At 34.3% G+C, this 18376-nt stretch overlaps 1 protein-coding gene across 5 annotated transcripts in view; it reads right to left on the bottom strand.

The window, feature by feature from the left end:
- The window catches only part of lrrc4ca (leucine rich repeat containing 4C, genome duplicate a), a 283862-nt gene that overhangs the window by 83599 nt on the left and 181887 nt on the right, over positions 1–18376 (bottom strand). For 3 of the 5 annotated variants that reach the window (XM_051099847.1, XM_051099846.1, XM_051099843.1), the window contains exon 1: positions 10360–11748. The exons of the other annotated variants lie outside the window; for them this stretch is intronic. The gene's annotated coding sequence lies outside the window, so the exon portion shown is untranslated. Of the gene's footprint in view, positions 1–10359; positions 11749–18376 lie in introns of those variants that run through there. 5 annotated transcript variants of the gene reach the window in all.

The following is an 18376-nucleotide window of genomic DNA, read 5'->3' as shown; positions in this document are numbered from 1 at the left end:
GAAAAGTAAGTTGCAATGTCTAATTGGTGAATGAATCATTATTCTGAGTCTGATCTTTTCAATAAACCAATCGATTGAATGACTTATTCACAAACCACACTGCTTTGAGCTCAAAGATCTGGTTTAATTTTGGTCTGTTCCTTATACTAAGCTATTGTATATTTTCAAAAGACTTGGAATATAGTTATATGGCAACTTTTATAATGCTTTGGCATTTATTTTGAAGACTGGAAATTGTAGTATACATGTAAGTACATTTAATGATGTCTTTTTAGTGAATGAATCAATATTTTGAGTTCATATTCCATATGAATGACTCATTCACATACCACACTGATCTGAACTCAGATCTGGTTCAGTTTTGGTCTGTTTCTCAAACTAAGCTATTGTAGAACTTGGAATACTGTCATATATGGACACCGTTTATGGTGCTTTATCATTTATTTTGAAGCTTCAAGGTTTTAGCACATGTAAGCACATGTAGTGATGTCTTACTAGTGAATGTGTCATTCTTTTGAGTCAGATCTTTACAATGAATCATTTGATCCATTTAAATGATTCATTCACAAATCATACTGATCTGAATCTCAAAGACCTCATTAAATTTTGGTCTGTTCCTAAAACTAAGCTATTGTCTAAGTTCAGAAGACTTATATAGTTGTAGAATATATATTATATAGAATATAGTTTATATAGTTGTATGAACAGCATTTATGGTGCTTTATTATTTATTTTCAAAGCTTGAAGGTTTTAGTACATGTAAGCACACGTAGTTGATCTCTTATTGGTGAATGAATCATTCTTTTGAGTCAGATTTTTTCAGTCAATCATTTGATTGATTTAAATGATTCATTTACAGATCATTCTGATCTAAACTCATAGATCAGGTTCAGTTTTGGTCTGTTCCTCACACTAAGCTATTGTAGAACTTCAGAAATATATATATAAATGTAAATGTATATATATAAATGCGATCATTCATTCATTCATTCATTCAACATTTATGGCGCTTTATCATTTATTTTGAAGCTTGAAGGTTTTAGTACATGTAAATACATGTAATGTCTTTTTTGTAATTGAATCATTCTTTTGAGTCAGATCTTTTCACTGAACCAGATGATCCATTTGAATGAATCATTCACAAACCACACTGCTCTGAACTCAGATCTGGTTCAATTTTGGTCTGTTCCTCATCCTAAGCGTTTGTATAACTTCAAAAGACTCTGAATATAGTTACATGGACAACTTTTATGATGTTTTAGCATTTATTTTGAAGACTGAAAATTTTAGTACATTTAAGCACATGTAATGATGTCTTATTGGTGAACGAATCAATATTTTGAGTCAGATCTTTTCAGTGAATCATTTGATCCATTTAAAGGTTTTAGTACATGTATGCACATGTAGTGATGTTTTTTTGGTTAATGACTCATTCTTTTGAGTCAGATCTTTTCAGTGAACCAGATGATCCATTTGAATGAATCATTCACAAACCACACTGCTCTGAACTCTGATCTGGTTCAATTTTGGTCTGTTCCTCATCCTAAGCTATTGTATAACTTCGAAAGACTCTGAATATAGTTACATGGACAGCTTTTATGATGCTTTAGCATTTATTTTGAAGACTGACAATTTTAGTACATTTGAGCACATGCAATGATCTTCACTTTTCAGTGAATCATATGATCCATTTAAAGGTTTTAGTACATGTAAGCACATGTAGTGATGTCTGTTTGGTTAATGACTCATTCTTTTGAGTCATTACTTTACAAAGAATCATTTTTACTATTTAAATAATTCATTCACAAACCATACTGATCTGGACTCAAAGATCTGGTTCAATTTTGACCTATTCCTCATTCAAATCTCTTAACTTTAAATTAAATTGAATATAGTCGACTTATTTAGCATTTATTTTGAAGCTTGAAAGTTTTAGTCCATGTTTACTGTAAACAAATGGAAAAGAATGACCAGCCTCACCTTCAAAATCTCTCCATTTATGTTCCACAGAACCTAAAAATTCCCACAATGAAGGGTGAAGTCTTTTCAGGATAAACTATCTGTAAAAAATGACCACATCACAGATTTCAACATCTGGTGCACGTCTAAAACGCAGCTTAACTCAAGAATGTTTCACAAGACGTCAAATGATTGTTTAAAAGCTCTGAGATGTATTATTGCATTATATATTGTCATACACTCTCTCTGAAGCAAGGTCGACCGGCCCATTTGCTCACACCAGTGCAGTGAATACAAAACACACAGCATTTGCTGACGGCTGAATTCTGACATAGAAAAAAACACTTGCTTTAAGACAGAAAAAAAAAAGACAAAAACATCAATTCAATGTCATCCTCGCCGCAACTCCAGCCCATCAATCAATACACGCTACCTACATAACCTCCCGTACGCGGCCTTGTAGTTTGACTCCCGGGAAAGAAATCTCTATGCTGTGACATGGAAGATTTAGACAATGGAGAGTAAGGCTGCACGCCAATCCGGGTTCTCTCGCCATTTAATCTGCCTTTCACACTAAACCAAATCCCCCTGGGAGAAATTGTACCTTGGGACGCAAAAAAAAATTGACAGACGGGTTGCGGTATTGATGCCGGTCTCCAGCAGTTTAAGAATTGAATACAAATTGACGCCCAAGCTGGGTTTTACACAAGCTAATCTGCCTGATTTCAAAGTGTTTGTCATGTATAGAATAGGCTGCGAATTGCAGGAAAAAAACGAACTCTCTTTTAGTGCCACTTAGTGGACATTTCACATTGAATATGTGAAAAGTACATGGCGGTACGTATTTACACGTCTTGTGTAAGATAAGCGATTTTTGTATTGTGTATTTTTTTTTTAAATACATTTAATTGTCTTTTATCGTCAACAATATTGCATGTTGATATTTTCACAGTTATCGTTTATTGACCTTATTGTCGTCTCATCATCATCTCGCTTTAGTCATAAGAAAATAGTGCATCAACAAACATTTTCGTCATAGTATTCATTAACGAAATTAACACTGAATAAAAGTTAATATGCTAAATATTACAGAATATGCTACGGTTCAAATATCTGAGGTCTTGACTGGAGATAATTGATAATTACAATAAATATATATATATATATATATATATATATTGTTTTTTTGATCAAAAATAACAATTAAATGAATAAATGTGGCATTTATAATGTTGAAAATTTCACTTTTCTCTTAAAGGAATAAATACAATTTTAAATACATTAAATGAATTTTTTTTTTTTTTTTTTTTAATAATTCACAATATTACTGTATTCTATGGAAGCCCATTTCTCCCACTGAATAAAACACAAAAAAAAGGTAATTGTGACATTTTCATCTCACAATTCTGACTTTTTTCCTTGCAATTCTGAATTTTCTTCTCAGAATTGCGAGATATAAACACAACTGCGAGTTGTAAAGTCAGAATAGCAAAATAAAAACGTACAGTTGTGACTTCTGAGTTTATATCTCACAATTGTGACTTTATAGCATGCAACTGCGTGTTAAGTCAGAATTGTGAGATATAAATTTGCAATTCTGAGATCATATCAGTCTTTCTTCCCCTCAAAATTCACCTTTATAACTCACAGTTGTTTGTATCTCACAATACAGAATTTAGAAAAAGACCGATTTGTGAGAAAAAAAGCCAGAATTGCGAGATATAAACTTGCATTTGTGAGAAAAAAAGTCGGAATTTCTCACAATTGTGAGTTTATATTCCACAATTTTGGCTTTTCATCTCGCAATTCTGACTTTATTTCTCGCAGTTTGGAGTTTATATCACGCAATTCTGAGAAAAAGTCAGAATTTCTCGCAATTGTGAATTTATATTCCACAATTTTGGCTTTTCATCTCGCAATTCTGACTTTATTTCTCGCAGTTTGGAGTTTATATCACGCAATTCTGAGAAAGAAGTCAGAATTTCTCGCAACTGTGAATTTGTATCCCACAGTTGTGGCGTTCTATCTCGCAATTCTGACTTTATTTCTCGCACCTGGTTGTTTATATCATGCAATTCTCAGAAAAAAAAATCAGAATTACTTGCAACTGCGAGTTCATATTTCACAATTCTACTATAAAAATTGCAGTTTTGAGTTTATATCCCACGATTCTGAGAAAAAAAGTCAGAATTGTGAGATAACAAGTGAGAACTGCAAGACATAAACTCGCATTTGCAAAAAAAAAAGTCTGAATTTCTTGCAATTGCGAGTTTATATCCCGCAATTTTGACTTTTTATCTCGCAATCCTGACTTTATTTCTCGCAATTGGGAGTTTATATCATGCAGTTCGGAGACAAAAGACTGAATTTCTCACAATTGAGAGTTTTTATCCTGCAATTTTGGCTTTTTATCTCAATTTTGACTTTATTTCTCGCAATTGGAGTTTATATCATGCAATTCTGAAAAAATGTCAGAATTGCTTGCAATTGGGAGTTTATATCCCACAATTTTGGCTTTTTATCTTGCAATTCTGACTTTATTTCTCCAATTGGGAGTTTATATCATGCAATTCTGAGACAAAAGTCTGAATTTCTTGCAATTGCGAGTTTATATCCCGCAATTTTGGCTTTTCATCTCTGACTTTATTTCCTGCAATTATAAGTTTACATCACAATTCTGATAAAAAAAAAAGTCTGAATTGTGAGTTTATATTCCACAGTTCAACTATAAAAATCGCAATTGTGAGTTTATATCCTGCAATTCTGAGAAAAAAAGTCAGAATTGTGAGATAAGTAAGAATTGCGAGACATAAACTCACAATTGCAAGAAAAAAAGTCTGAAATTCTCGCAATATCTTGCAATTTTGGCTTTTTATTCTGACTTTATTTCTCACAATTGTGAGTTTATATTTCACAATTCTATCTATCTATCTATAATAATTTTAAATGTGTGACATTTCAATTCAAATTAAGTTTAACTGCATTCAAATTCCATTCAGATTTAGAAATCAAAACTGCATTTTCAGTTCAGTTCCAAATGGTACACAATCCTAGTACACAATGTATGTTACATCTCTAGAGCTTTATTAATTTATTGCTGGAGTTATGTTCATTAAATCTTCCTACAAAGGTGATTCTCAATGGAAAAGGACAAAGAGAGACTTGATTTACATCTTAAGGAAGCAGCTTTACGTTAACCGTGATTAATCCCCCGTTCATGCCCACAGAAGCTGACTTTGTAGGAGCCACCCAAGAGGCTCATGGGATATTACCACTGTCACACTCCAACAGTAAAATAAACAAGCCCTGAGTTGCGCGCGTTTCCAGAAATCCATCAGCACGGCCCATAAATACTACTGATATGAAACCCAGATTTCTTTTCGGGCTTGAAAAACAATGTCGTCCATCAATTACGAAACACCGAAGACAACATAACCGTTTTAATAAATCTTAAAAATCTCGCCCGAGGCAATTCTACAAATCATTTACGATGCGAACCTCAATCTTAATGCTGGACAATAAATGTATTGACATCTGCATTTTATGACTGAAGGAAAAAAAAACTCGATAAATGGACGTTCTGCCGTTCCCATGCTGGGGTGAGCGAGGAGAAAAGTTTGGAAGATGTACGGAGTGAGGAATGGAGCGTCTCGGCAGAAACATGAATCACGCTGCATCATTCACCAACAAACAAATGTCATCTCTCCACCCAACCCGGCAGCTTCATCATGCTAAAGCTCCTGACAGCAAAGGAACATAAAATGAGCGGCCCAATTCGTCTCCCCAAGGCAACATCACTCCATCATTCCTCTACTTCTTTTTTCCCCCTCTCCGACGAGTGCCTGGAAGAGAGCGAAGATAAAAAAAAAATCCTTCGTTCACCTCAGGGAATAGGGGCAGGTGCTTGAAGGTGCGACTGCGATGAAAGCTTTGTTTCTATTCGGTTGTTAACAAGACAAACGTCTGCGCTGTTTACGGCAACTTACTCTTCTTCTTACTTCCTGTGTCATTATTTGGTTTGACACTCAGGATGTGGAATAGTCTAAATATAGGTCTGCGCGTTTTCTCATTTAACTTTCATTCGCAACATCATTTCTCCTATTCTTGAATAGATTCATATACATAACTCAGCTTGTTTATATGTTTTAAGTAGATAAATCAGCCACAAATTAAAATCCTGTCATCATTTACTCAATTTCATGTTGTTTTAAATCTGTATGACTTTTTCATATACTGTATATTTATTTATTTATTTATTTATACAGTGTATAGTTTATCTTTTTAGTTATATACACAATTAAATTTGCATAATACGTGACTATGTGAAACAAATATATGAGATTAAATTTGCATGTTTATTTTTTATTATTATTTATTTTTTTGTGTTTTTATGTTGTTGATGTTGTTGTCGTTTTTTCCCTCTATACAAGGAAAGTCAATGATGTCCAGTGTATGGACAAAGAAAAAGAGAAAAAAATAATAAATAAAAAAATAAAATAAAATAAAATAATAAAATAAAATGAAATAAACAACAGTTGGTAAGTTTTTTCCCCCTCCTGTGCTCACCAAGGCTGCATTTATTTAATTTAAAAAAGATTCGTATTTATTTATTTATAGTAGCCATTAGTCCAGTCTTTATTCTATTTTATTTATTTATTTATTTATTTTTATTTATATATGTATACATTTTTAGCAGCCATTAGTCCAGTCTTAATTCTATTTTTGTGTTTGTTTCGTTTCATATTTATTTATTTTTGTTTGTTTGTATGTTTTATTTCCTTTTGTTTTTATTTATTTATTTATGAATTTTTAGCAGCCATTAGTCCAGTCTTAATTCTATTTTTGTTTGTTTGTTTTATTTTGTATTTATTTATTTATTATATTTTTATGGAAACCTATTTTTTCCCTAAATTTCTTAAATAAATAAACAAATAAATACTACATCATCACCATTATTTATTTATTTATTTATTTATTTATTTTTAGCAGCCATTAGTCCAGTCTCCATTCAGTTTTTTTTTTGTTTTTTATTGTTTTTATTTATTTACTTATTTACCTTTTTGTTTGCTTGCTTTGTTTCCTTTCATATTTATTTATTTACGAACTTTTAGCAGCCATTAGTCCAATCTTAATTCTATTTTTGTCTTTGTTTTGTTTCATATTTATTTATTTATTATTTTTTAATTAATTAATTTGTATTACATTTTTTGTTTGTTTGTTTTGTTTCCTTTTGTATTTATTTATTTATTTATGAATTTTTAGCAGCCATTAGTCCAGTGTTAATTCTATTTTTGTTTGTTTGTTTTCTTTTGTATTTATTTAAATAAATAAATAATAAACAAACCATCAGCATTATTTGAAATAGCAAAAACATTGTTACAAAATATTTGTCACTTTTGATAATTAGCAAAGCATTTTCTTTGAAAAAAATGTTTTGAATTATAATGTATTTTTTTTTTTTGCATTCCAGAAACGCATTCAGAAAAAAGTCATACAGTTTCTGAATAAAACATTGGTGGGTAAATTATAAAAAAAATGTTCCTTTTTATGGTAAACTATCTTTTAAATCTCTACAAAACCTCCTGTATACACAATCTCTATGCATATAACATCTCTGCAAAGGGGTCTTGTGCTAACGCAGGCCTCTAAGCTTTGGATCGGGCGTCCGGCCAACAGGAAGCTCTCCCAAAGGGTGACGGAGAGTGGGCGGCCATGCACTGGCTGCTTCGAAGGGACAAAATGGAGTTCGTCAGACAGATGGATATAATTCAGTCATTCCACACACACAGCGGCCTCCGATTCATCCTCGGCTTTGAAAACAATAAAATGACTACGTTGTACTTCACCTTGTGACCTCAAAACATCAAGCAGAGCAGGAGCTTCACGTTCTTGATCTTAGAACGGAAGAGAAGATCAAAGAAAAGTCTAGACTGTTAATTCCGAATGAAATGCATTTTGAGAGGAGATATGGTTTTGAAGAAAAACTACAGTTGGAAAATGCAAGTGTCTACAGAAAAAGTAAGCACAGATTACAGTCAAAGACGGCCCGACTTCTGCTTTAAAGGTCAACCTGGTCAGCTTCTTCAGATCACACATTCACAAAGCATAAGCTGTTGGCTGCAGCCTCATTTATCACTTCCTTTTCAAACCAGTACATGTCAACCGGGAATGCAAAACATCCCGAACTGATCTGAATTAAGATGGTTTTCCAGATCGCTCCAGCCATCACAAATTAAAAAGTAGAAAGGCCGACTTCTCTGCCAACGTTTTATTGACTTGTTACACGCGATAATGAAGTCAAAAGGAAAACCGCTGGTACCTGTGATACAAGCCACAGATAATCGTTTTCCTCGAGTAGAGAGGAGAGTTAATTATGACTGACAGCTATGACCTCAGAATATGCGGCATGGCTAATCTAGGCACGTTCGTTCAAGTCTATCCTCGTATTGTCCTTATGTAGGTTGTAGATTAGCTTGGATTGTATGTTGGCATTAAAAATAATACTTTTCCACCTCAAATGCATAAGGCATAAGCATACGGCGGTGGGAAGTAGAGAAACACAAACTGTGGTGCGGTTCTGCTGTTTTCTGGCAGAGATTTCAGGACCACGGACAGCTGCCGGAGCAAGGCCAAACTCTGTCAGCCTTGAATCATATCATGTCTATACTATGGCCTGTTCATTAAAACCCACAGACACAGCTGTAAATGCATAAAGAGTGAACGGTATTTATAGGAATGTCATTTCTTCTATATTAATAGCAGCCTTAGTAGGAATAGTAACAGTAGCAATTTGTCAGTTATACTGTCTGCATATTTTATATGCTTATATGCAAGAACTGTGCGTATAGACACAGGTAAACTGTGTAAAAATGTTAGAAATTATGTAAAATTAATATAAAATGCTTTGGTAGAACTTGAGTAAACATATGATATATACAGTAAAAATGGAGGGTTAAAAATGATGACTTTAAACCTTATAATTACATTCACCATAAATTAAATTAAAATAAAATAAAATAAAATAAAATGAAATTATATATATGATTACACACACACTGTGTAAAAAATGTTACAAAATATGTAAAATTAATATAAAATGCTATGGTACAACTTAAGCAAACATATCATATATTCAGTAAAAAAAAGAAAAAAAAGAATAAAACAAATAAAGACTGTACAAACAAATCAAGCAAATTTATTCTAAAAATATTGTATAAAAAGAGGTAAAAAAAAAGGTGCATACATTCAAGGTAAAATTTAAAAATTATATATATTATATATGCTATGCAATACACATATAGTTACAAATTATGTAAAATTTATATAAAATGCTATGGTACAACTTAAGCAAACATAACATATATTCAGTAAAAAATAAAACATTTTAAGACTGTACAAACAAATCAAGCAAATTTACTCTAAAATATTGTATAAAATTTTTTTTGGAGGTCAAAAAAAAAGGTGCATACATTCAAGGTAAAATCTAAAAATTATATATATTATATATGCTATGCAATATACATATAGTTACAAATTATGTAAAATGAATATAAAATGCTGTTGGAGAACTTTGAAATAATAAAACATAAAAAACAATACTAGGAAATGTACTTTAAAATATTGTATAAAAAGTTTTGAATTTTATTTGAAATTATGAATTTTAACTTTATAATGATTGCAGAAAATCTGCACAGCCCCCCCCACCCCACAAAAAATAAATAAATAAATAAAAATATTATATATATATATATATATGTTTGTAGTACTATATAATAGTAATAATACTATAGTAACTACATTTATAAACAAAAAAATTGGTCTCTGACCAAAAAACAGGCAAAGAAGCAACAGCCTGCATCTCTTGCCTCCAGCACGACAACCCTTATTCTATCCAAATCTATAATGATAACATCCGATTAACTACTCATTTTTTTTAAAATTCTTACATAAGTCAATCGTACATAAATATGACGAACCGAATCATAACTAAAAAACGGATGTGTCATATCACATTGAGACCGAATGAATGAAAGAATGAATGAAAGAAAGATTCGACCGCAAAGAAGGAACACTGTGCAGTTGTCAATAGCGCACACATTTATCAAACACACACGCACGCACGAGCGCGCGCGCACACGCACACACAAGAGAGATAAAGACAGTGAAAAAAAAAAAAAAAAAAAAAAAAAGCTCACAGCCGGTGAGAGAACGCTTCGGTGGATATATGTATGAATATACACTGAACGACTGTTCAAATTACACAAGTGACTGTATGTGTCCTTTCTAATTATTACAGTTGTATGTTAAGGACGCGATCGACTGTTTTAACCCAACTGTCGTTTATACACCAGGTGTCAAAAAGACGTCAAAGTGGATGCAGATATCAAACGACTGACTTACTTTCTCAATCTGTGAGGTTCAAATCGCAGGCAAAATGAGGGTTCCGTTCCCTTCCAAAACAGGAAAATCCATCCGCAATTCTCAAGCAACGAAGCGCGCAGCGAATGAAATGTTCTTCAGCGTGTACTTTGGGCTATCCAAGCTATTCACAAGCTTTCAATGAGAAGAAATTCGCTCCTGTATATCCATTCGCTTTTCCTGTCAATGCCATCATATGGACGAGTGCCTCTAGAGCAGATATCTCGATGCTTTCTTGCCCCGCATCATCAAAAATCCGGTGTAGCAAGTCTTTTTTTCCTGCTGATAAATCAATTAAATCGTCGTCTCCCCGGTTTTGCGTGTCATTCTTGGCAGATTTGGGGTTTCACATTCAGCCAGTATGCATCTAGATGGGTTTTATCCCTGAGGTGGACCATTCCCTGCATCTTCTTCTTCATCCCAGTCTTCAACAGACCATAAACGCAGCCCGCTGATGTTCTTATTCCACAGTCATGGTTTAAAACGGAACTTTTCTTCCTCCTTTACGCACCCGATCTGATTAGATTTCTACTCACAGCCCAGTGCGGATTTCAAGATGCTTATTTCCTTGAAATGTGATTATGTCCTACGGAATGCCTTGAGAGAGGAGCCTCGTGCGTTGGCAAACGCAAATATTCGTATATCAATCCTATCCAAGACCATCGGCATCATCTGGAAAGGGCGAAAAAAAGGACAAAATCCTCCAAGTTTCTTTTTTAAGGAAAGTGGATGAAAATGCGCCAAATGTGAGTCAAATCCCTTGTATAGTTAGATGACAGACAGTCGTAGTTCCTTTTCAAACGCGTATGAACTTGTCACAGACGAGGTATTCATCAAAAGCTACATCCCAGCAGATACTCAATACAGTTCAACTGAACTCCGGCAAAAAGCAATCCAATGACGCGATGAAAATCCACGCGAATGATGCTGCGCTCCGCGCCAAGCCGTAGAATTACGCAGCGCACGGAGGACAGCTACAAGTGAGTCACCCCGCGAGCAGGAACATCTAAAGAGGTGAGACCCGTCGAATACGTCGAGATCTCGTCGGTGAATGAAGTTCTAGTGTGAGCGCCCAATGACGCGCGGCTCTCCGTGGGTATCGGCTCAGCGCGCTCCGCTGGTGACACCAAGAATCTTCTAACGCGTATTGATGTAGCCCTCAGCCCAAAGTCTCACTCTTCTTACTGTCCTCACCGGCGTCTTCTTGGATGCGTAAAAGTCAATGGTCCAATAATCTTTTTCCATCTTACCAATGATTGGTCGAGTGCAATAACCCTGAACGCTATAGATTATATGACGAGGGGGTGTGCGCGCGTTCGGACAGGTCTGTAGCGCCTGTTTGACGCACACATGTGCGTGTGTGATTGTGTATAGCCTGTGTACTGAGTGTGAGGGTTTGATGCGCTGCTTCTTCCTGTCTAATGCAGAAGGGACACGACTGCCATCTACCGGCGCTCCGTCCCCTGTCTAGACGCTGAACTCAGCCTTGCGACCACCTGAGCCTTTCAAAAAAAAAAAAAAGAAACAAACCTTGAAACAAGCATGTCATTTTCAAACCACAGATCATAAGCACGTTCTAGTGACCTGCATACGCCTCCGACGGTTATGAAGTCCGTAATATATGCTGTACGTTCAGGGGGACTGTAGTACAACGCATAGATAATGGCAAAACATTTTCAAGGACCTCAAATCTCAAATTTCCATAGTAAGAGGTAGATGAGAGGCAGTGTCGAGAAGGATGTGAATGCACTGCAAAAACAATTAATTTAAATAAAACAAACACTAAAACTTTTGACAAAAAGATGTTTCTATTATTAGATGTATAATATGTTTAAAAAAGCAAATAAAATGGATTATATATATATATATATATATATATATATACACACTACCGTTCAAAAGTTTGGGGTCAGTACATTTTTATTGTTTCTTTTTTCTTTCTTTTTTTTTTAAGAAATTAATACTTTTATTCACCAAGGATGTATTAAGTTAATAATTAAAAGTTTATTAAAAGTTAATAATAAATAATTTACATTGTTATAAAATATTTATATTTTGAATAAACACTGTACTTTTTAAACTTGTTATTCATGAAAGAATCCTGAAAAAAAAAAAAAAAAAAAAAAAAAATCACAGGTTCCAAAAAATATTTGGCAGCACAACTGTTGATATTATCCAACATTGATCATTCTAATAATAAATCTGCATATTAGAATGATTTCTGAAGGATCATGTGACACTTAAGACTGGAGTAACAGCTGATAAAAATTCAGCTTTTCATCACAGGAATAAATTCTATTTTAAAGTATGTTAAAATAAAAAACATTATTTTATACTGTAAAAACATTTTGCAATGTTACTGTTTTTTTTTTTTTTTTTCTATATTTTTAATCAAATAAATGCAGCCTTGATGAGCATAAGAGACTTCTTTAAAGACTATTACAAGTCTTACTGACCCCAAACTTTTGAACGGTAGTGTATATATATATAAAGGGGTAAAATATCCATATTTCCAAAAAAAAAAAGGCACTCACTGTTGTGCTCTATTGCTAGTTGGCATCATTTTTAAAAGCATTTTATTGGACCAGAATTCGGATACACCCGCTGAGTGCAAGATTAGACTTAAAAAATTTGGTCTGTTTTCCCAAAAGAGAAAGAATTTCCATTTTAAATGCACATATCTTCTTTTAGAAGGAGATGGCCTCAAAGTGAATAAAATAAAACTCATATTTTTGAAGGAATAGTTCATCCAAAAATGACAATTTGCTGAAAATGTGCTCACCCTCAGGACATTCAAGATTTAGGTGAGTTTGTTTGTTCATTAGAACAGATTTGGAGAAATTAGCATTACATCACTTGCTCACCAATGGATCCTTTGGAGTGAATGGGTGCCGTCAGAATGTGATTCCAAACAGCTGATAAAAACGTCGCAATAATCTGTCGCAATAAGATTTAAGTAATTAAACATCTTGTGAAGCCAAAAGCTGCATGCTTATAGGAAACAAATCCATCATTAAAGTTTTTTAACTTTAAAACTGTTTTGTTGGATCAAAGGTCAAGTCCATAATCCATAATAACTCTTCCTTCAGTGAAAAAGTACATCGTCTGTTGTTCTCCACTTTTTGATGTTTAGAAATTTGTTTAGAAATGTTTTGAACCATTTAAGCTTGCAAACAGTGCTTGATCTGTGCATATTTCTCTCCTGATTCAGTCAAAACTACTTTTTCAGTGGAGAAAGGACTCATATTTTGTTTGGTTTGAAGTTAAAACATTTTAATGATGGATTTGTTTTATACAAACACAGATTTTCATTTCACAAGACATTAACTGATGTTGTGTGGATTGATTCATAAGAATTGTTCGTTTTGAGAATCGGACTACTGGTTGTGCTGATTGTGTTTGATTCACTAAAAAGAACTGGTCCATAAGACTTGTTCATTCAGAAACTGGACTACACTGGTCATGTTGTTTGTGTTTGACCACTGAAAAAGTCCATCCTCTGTTGCCCTCTCACCTCAAAATCCATCTACGAACTCATTTAGAAATGTTTTGAACTGTTTAAGCTTGTAAACAGCGCTTGATCTGTGCACATTTCTCTCCTGATTCAGTCAAAACAACTGTTTCACTGGAGAAAGTATTCATATTTTATTTGTTAATAATAAGTTAATGAGTTAAAACATCTTAATGATGGATCTGTTTTATATGTGGATTACTGTGATGTCATAAAAAGACAATAAGAGTCATTCATTCAGGGCTACACTGATTGTGCTGTTTGTGTTTGATTCACCACAAAGAACTGATTCATAATAATCATTAGTTTGGCAGTTGGACTACACTGTGCTTGTTTCCCTAACAAGAACTAGTCCATAAGAGTCATTCATTCGGGAAACAGACTTCACTGTTTGGGCTATTTGTGTTTAATTCACTAATAAGAACTGATTCATAAGAGTCATTCATTCCAGAATTGGACTACACTGGTTGTGCTGTTTATGTTTGATTCACTAAAAATAACTTGTTTATAAGAGTAATTAGTTCAGGAAACAGACTACACTGGTCGTGCTGTTTGTGTTTGATTCACCAAAAAGAACTGGTCCATAAGAGTAATAATTCGGGAATCAGACTACACTGGTCACACTGTTTGTGTTTGATTCACTAAAAAGAATCATTCATAAGACTCAGTTGTTCGGGAAACGGACTACACTGGTCGTGCTGTTTGTATTTGATTCACTAAAAATAATAAATAATAGATTCATAAGAGTCATTCGTTTGGGAATCAGACAACACTGGTTGCCCTCTTTGTGTTTGATTCACTAAAATAAACTGATTCTTAAGAGTCATTTGTTCAGAAATCAGACTACACTGGTTGCACTGTTTGTGTCTGATTCACTAAAAAAATTTTGACCTTTGGAAAAAGTCCATCCTCTGTTGTCCTCTCACATCAAAATCCATCGACGAATTTGTTTAGAAATGTTTTGAACTGCTTGTAAACAGCGCCTGATCTGTGCATATTTCTCTCCTGATTCAGTCAAAACAACTTTTTCACTGGAGAAAGGATTCATATTTTATTTGGCTTGAAGTTAAAACATCTTAATGATGGATCTGTTTTATACAAACACACAGCTTTTTACTTCACAAGACATTAATTGATATTGTGTGGATTACTGTGATGTCATAATAAGACAATAAGAGTCATTCATTCAGGACTACATTGGTTGTGCTGTTTGTGTTTGATTCACTACAAAGAACTGATTCATAATAATCATTAGTTTGGCAGTTGTGATTAATTCACTAACAAGAACTGGTCCATAAGAGTCATTCATTCAGGAAACGGACTTCACTGTCCAGGTTATTTGTGTTTGATTCACTAATTAGAACTGATTCATAAGAGTCATTAATTCTAGAATTGGATTACATTGGTTGTGCTGTTTATGTTTGATTCAGTAAAATAACTTGTTTATAAAAGTACAGCAAACAGACTGCACTGGTTGCACTGTTTGTATCTGATTCACTAAAAGAATCATCCATGAGACTCAGTCGTTTGGGAAATGGACTACACTGGTCATGCTGTTTGTATTTGATTCACTAAAAAGAATTGATTCATAAGAGTCATTCGTTCAGGAAACCAACTACACTGGCCGTGCTGTTTGTATTTGATTCACTAAAAAGAACTGGTCCATAAGAGTCGTTCGTTTGGGAATCAGGCAACACTGGTTGGCCTCTTTGTGTTTGATTCACTAAAATATACTGATTCATAAGAGTCATTTGTTCAGGAATCCAATGATGTGTGGATTATTGTGACGTTTTTATCAGCTGTTTGGACTCTCGTTCTGACCGCACCCATTCACCGCAAAGCATCCACTGGTGAGGAAGTGATGACCACACCATGATGCATTCTTGTCTACATCTTGGATGATCTGAGGTACAGCAAAAATTCAGCAAATGTTGGGAGAACTATTCCTTTAAGTGTTGTTTTCAAATAGTGTTCTTCTCTTCGACTGAGTAAATCCTGATTTGCATGTCCAAAAGACTGACTTCCAAACTTCTGAGTGAAACTTCACGAACCGTTTTCTCATTCCTTGTGCGAATATGCTTGTCAGCAACTCGTCACATCCTCGCGCTTCACGGGCATCTCGTCATTTATCTGTCCGCGCGCCCGTCCACCTGCCCATCAAGCGCAGCCAAATCAGCTAAATACGGGCGAAGATCAGCTCCTCCTCTCCTGCTGTCTGATTGAGTCATTCTAATTGTTTGACATTAAAGGGCAGGTGTGCTTCTGTGACTGACAGTCCAGTTTTCATTGCAGTCTATTCATGCACAAGCTCCAAACATGCAAACGCATATGCCCCTCAAACACAAGGCCCACTTAACAACAGCTTGAACAACATTTCTCAAATGCATCTCCGAAACATAAATACATTATCTGACAGCTCCGGGTTGACTTATATGCCCACAGCATCGTGATGGCGAGGTAGCCTTGTTATGACAGCCTTATCTAATGGTCCAGATTTAAAGCTTTCATTTTACAGCCCTCCGATGATTCTCCTGCGACCACTACGTTTCACTTAGGATGTTATTTGCTCTGTGGGAACCATCTGAATGACCATAACATCTATCTTAATGCAACCATTCATTTCTCTACAGGGACACCAGAGGAAGAGGTGATTGACGGAACATTTCTATAGCGAAGTGCTTTCAATTTACTCGCGAGCAGGTTGAGCTCAAAAGAGAAGACGCTGAATTAAATTAAAGCACACTGTTACCTCGCACCGGCTGTAATGTGGAAGCAGACAGCCTGACAATACTCGTCCTTTATTTAGGCACACATGTTAGCGCAAAACAAGACCTTGGTTATTTTGAATCACCACATGAACCACATAAAACAAAGGTTTGAACATTTTCTGAACAAAGTATTAGTGGGTCTGATTGTTTTTTCACACATTGCTACATGTTTGCTAGGGTTCATAAGGTTATTGGCCAAAGTGAAAACAGCTATCAAATATCAAACTATCAAATATCAAGTTTTTACAGGAACTATTTGGAAAAAAGTGCAATTCCATAACACATTCAATAATTTTAACACTGTTAGATGAACATAGCTGATGTACTTAGTTGATTCACTAAAACAATTAGGCTCATAAGAATCATTTGCTCTGGAATCGATTATGCTGTATGTGTTTAATTCGCTAAAAAGAATTGATTCATAAGAGTTATTTGTTCAGGAACACAATCTAATAATTAAAATAAAAAACTAGACACTGAATTGCTTCTAACCAAATAAAAATGTGATAAGGTATTAAATCAATCAATTTAACATTTACATAAAATACTGTAAAATGTAAAATATTTTTGACTATGCATTGTCAGTTTTACTTAGCTCATGCTTGATTCACCAAAAAAAAAAAAAAAAAACAGGCTCATAAGATTCACGCAATTTGGAAACAATCGGACTACACTGGTCAAGCTGTGCTGTATGTGTTTGATTCAGAGTAAGAGTTATTCGTTTGGGAATCAGACTACATTTGTTGTGCTGTTTGTGTTTGATTCACTAAAAATAACTGATTCATATGAGCCATTAGTTTGGCAATTGGACTACACTGGTTGCACTGTGGTTGATTCACTGAAAGGAACTGGTCCTTTAGAGGCATTCATTTGGGAATCAGACTACACTGGTCACCCTCTTTGAGTTTGATTCACTAAAAAGAACTGATTCATAAGAGTCATTCGTTTGGGAATTGGACTACACTGGTCATGCTGTTTGTGTTTGATTCACTAAAAAAGAACTAGTCCATAAGAATCATTCTTTTGGGAATCTGACTACACTGGTCACCCTCTTTGTGTTTGATTCACTAAAAAGAACTGATTCATTATAATCATTTGTTCAGGAATTGGACCACACTGGTCATGCTGTTTGTGTTTAATTCACTAAAAAGAGCTGGTCCATAAGAGCAATTTATTTGGGAATCAGATAACACTGGTCGTGTTGTTTGTGTTTGATTGACTAAAAATAATTCATTCATAAGACTTAATAATCTGGAAAAACAGACTACACGGGTCGTGCTGTTTGTGTTTGATTCACTTCAAAGGAACTGGTCCATAAGAGTTATTCATTCAGGAATATATAGACTCAGTCATTTGGAAAACAGTCTACACCGGTCATGCTGTATGTGTTGGATTCACAAAAAAAGAATCATTCATAAGACTCAGTTGTTTGGGAAACAGACTACACTGGTCGTGCCATTTGTGTTTAATTTACTACAAAAGAACTGGTCCATAAGAGTCACTCATTCGGGAATCAGAATATACTGGTCACACTGTTTGTGTTTGATTCATTAAAACAAACTGATTCATAAGAGTCAACCATTTGGAAAAACAGACTATACTGATCATGTTGTCTGTGTTTGATTCACTAAAAAAGAACTAGTTCATAAGTGTCATTCTTTTCTGAATCGGACTACACTGGTCGCAATGTTTGTGTTTGGTTCACTGAAAAGAACTAATT

Source organism: Labeo rohita, chromosome 25 (assembly GCF_022985175.1).
Source record: "Labeo rohita strain BAU-BD-2019 chromosome 25, IGBB_LRoh.1.0, whole genome shotgun sequence".
Taxonomy (NCBI): domain Eukaryota; kingdom Metazoa; phylum Chordata; class Actinopteri; order Cypriniformes; family Cyprinidae; genus Labeo; species Labeo rohita.
Note: the sequence above shows the minus strand (reverse complement) of the source record. Positions and strands in the feature narration are given on the sequence as shown.